We start from the raw sequence: 3,606 nt of genomic DNA, 5'->3' as shown, positions 1-3,606 counted from the left end.
GGGGTAGGAGAGGCCAGGGGAAGGTCAAGTGGGAAAAATAGGAGACATATGTACTACTCTTTGTAATACTTTAAGCAATAAAACAAAAGTTTAAAAAAAAGAAAAAATGGGCTAAGAATATAAGGTAGTAAGCTAAAAAAAAAAAAGTCCTGGACTGGATGGCTTCACAGGAAAACTTTAAGAAACATTCAGAGGGTCAGCCAAGATGGCGGCATAGGTAAACACCTGTACTTGCTGCCTTTCACAACAACATCAAAACTACAACTAAAAGACAAAAAAAAAATATCATCCAGAACCACAGAAAAGCTGGCTGAGTGAAAGTTCTACAACTAGAAGGAAAGAAAAAAGGCCATCTAGACTGGTAGGAGGTGTGGAGGTGTGGAGGCGTGCACGAAACAGACTGGCAACTGGGTGTGCTGTTATTTATTTCAATTGGGAGGGAGATACAAGCTCCCTATTGCTCTGAACTTAGTTCCTGGCAAGACTCTGGGGACCCAGACTCATATGGGGAGAAACTGATCTGTCTGGCATCGGGCAGGAACATGAGGGCAGCTTTCTCTCAGGTGCTCGCAGCGATCATTGTTCTGGCATGGGGCTGTGGGACACAGAGACCCCGGGGACCTCTCTGGTGCAGGGCTGACTGGCAGCCATTGCTATTTGCTCTGCCCTGGTGATTCCCTGAGACCCCACCCCACCCAATTTACAACCCCACCCAAGCTGTGAGCAGTGGCTTTTGCATATGAATGTCCCGTCCTTTTGCAGCCTAAAACCTAACAAACTGCAGCTGACTCAGAGAGCTCCAAAGATTCCAAAAGAAGGCCCAAGGCCCAGCAGCAACAGCCTGTCTTGATTTACACCTGAGCCTCATCTGGGCACTTCCAAAACCCAAACAAAGAGGAGGAATCTGCAGATCTCTCTGTAGCTCCTGCTGGGTGGCCTCAGGCAGTGGCTGACTTTGCACCTCCTTGGAGATCCAAGAGCCAGTGTACCCAGTGGCCAGTGTGAGACCACACCAGATTACAACTCTTCATATCCATAAGTGACACACTCAAGGGGCAGACTCAGTGAGCACCAAAGCCCCACTGAAGCAAGTCCTGCCCCATAAGGGTGTTTCCAGTACAGCAGTTCTCCCATTGTAGACACAACTGGTCCTCACAGCCAATTGGTCTGGAAGTCAATTCCTCCCAGTGAGACCAACAGAAATCAAGGCTTAACTACAAGACTGTGCACACAGCCCACAAAGGGGTGCACCAAGTGTGTCCACCTCAGGTAATTGGGGAGGCTGAGCCACTGGGCTCTATAGGACACCTAGCACACAAGGCCAATCTATCAACACAGGGAAGCAGCCAAAATGTGGAGTCAAAGAAACATGTCACAAATGAAAGAAATGGAGAAAAGCAAACTACTGGATATAGAGTTCAAACTCACAGTTATAAGGTTACTCAAGAATCTTCTAGAAACCTCCAAGAAATATAGTGATATATTTTTCACTATATATTTCACCTCAAGGATATGAAAAAGAACCAAGAAGAAATTAAGCATACACTAACTAAAATAAAGAATAATATACAGAGATCCAACAGCAGACTATAGGACCCCAAGAATCAAGTTAAAGATTTGAAATATGAAGAAGCAAAAAAACACCCAAGTGGAAAAGCAAAAAGCAAAAAGAATCCAAAAATATGAAGATAGTCTAAGGATCCTCTGGGACAACTTCAAGCATATCAACATCCAAATTATGGTGGGTGCCAGAAGAAGAGAGAGAGAGAGCAAGATATTGAAAACCTATTTGAAGAAATAATGACAGAAAACTTCCCCTACCTGGTGAAAGAAATAGACTTACAAGTCCAGGAAGTGCAGAGAACCCCAAACAAAGGAATCCAAAGAGGACCACACCAAGACACATCATAATTAAAATGGCAAGGGCAAAAGACAAAGAGAGAATCTTAAAAGCAGCAAGAGAAAAACAGTTAGTTACCTACAAAGGAGTACCCATATGACTGTCAGCTGATTTATCAACAGAAACTATGCAGGCCAGAAGGGAGTGGCAAGAAATATTCAAAGTGATGAATAGCAAGAACCTACAACCAAGATTACTCCACCCAGCAAAGCTATCATTTAGAATTGAAGGTCAGATAAAGAGCTTCACAGATAAGAAAAAGCTAAAGGAGTTCATCACCACCAAACCAGTATTATATGAAATGCTGAAGGGTATTCTTTAAGAAGAGGAAGAAGAAGAAAAAGGCAAAGATAAAAATTATGAACAACAAAGTGACAACAAATACATATCTATCAACAACTGATTCTAAAATCAAGTGAATAAAAAATCTGATGAACAGAATAAACTGGTGAATATGATAGAATCAGTATAGAAAGGGAGTGGACTGACAATTCTCAGGGGGAAGGGGGTGTGGGAGGTGAGGGAAGAGATTAGACAAAAATATTACACATATGGACGAGGACAATGAGGGGGGGTAAGGGCGTGGGGGGGGTGGGAACCAGGTGGAGGGGAGCTATGGGGGGGAGGGAAGAGGAACAACTGTAATAATCTGAACAATAAAGATTTATTTTTTAAAAATATTCGGAGAACTGACACATATTCTTCTCAAACTATTCCCAAAAGTTCAAGAGGAGGGAAGACTCCTGAGCTCATTTTATGAGGCTAAAATTATCTTAATTCTAAAATCACGTAAAGACACTACAAAGAAAAAAAAATGATAGGCCAATATCCCTGGTGAACATAGATGCTAAAATCCTCAACAAAATATTAGCAAACAGAATCCAGCAATACATTAAAAGGGCTATACAGCATGACCAAGTGGGATTAATTCCAGGGATGCAAAGTTGGTACAATTTACCCAAATCAATAAATGTAATACACCACACAAACAAAATGAAGGATAAATATCACATGATCATATCAATAGATGCACAAAAACATTTGATAAAATCCAGCACCTATTTATGATAAAAACTCTCAACATAGTGGGATAGATGGAACATACCTCAACATAGTAAAGGACATCTATGAGAAACCCAGAGCCAACATTATACTCAACAGGCCAAAATTAAAAGTGTTTCCCTTAAAATTGGGACCAAGACAGGGATGCTCGCTTTCACCACTCTTATTTAACACTAGAGGCCTGGTGCACAAAATTCATGTACAGGGAAGGGGTTCCCCTCAGCCCAGCCTGCACCCTTTCCAATCCGGGACCCCTCGGGGGATGTCCAACTGCTGGTTGTCGGATATCCCTCTCACAATCCAGGACCACTGGCTCCTAACTGCTCACCTGCCTGCCTGCCCAATTGCTCCTAACTGGCCCTCCTGCCAGCCTGATCACCCCTAACCGCCTCTGCCTGCTGACCTGATTGCCCCTAACTGCCCTCCCTGCTGGCCTGGTCATCCCAAATGCCCCCCTGCCAACCTGGTTGCCCCCATTTGCCCCCCCTCTGCTGGTAGAATTGCTTCAAAATGCTATCTAAACCACTGTAATTTCACACCTGGCATTGAAACGACCAGGTTCGCCTAAAGAATTCCACTTACTGGGCGATTATACATACTCCTAGACTAACAGTGAGTAATGTTTTATTCTTTAACTCTAGGAC

The sequence above is a fragment of the Myotis lucifugus genome, unplaced genomic scaffold (genome assembly GCF_000147115.1).
Source record: "Myotis lucifugus unplaced genomic scaffold, Myoluc2.0 scaffold_4, whole genome shotgun sequence".
NCBI classification, from domain to species: domain Eukaryota; kingdom Metazoa; phylum Chordata; class Mammalia; order Chiroptera; family Vespertilionidae; genus Myotis; species Myotis lucifugus.
The sequence above is the reverse complement of the archived record's forward strand: the minus strand, read 5'-3'. Positions refer to the sequence as shown.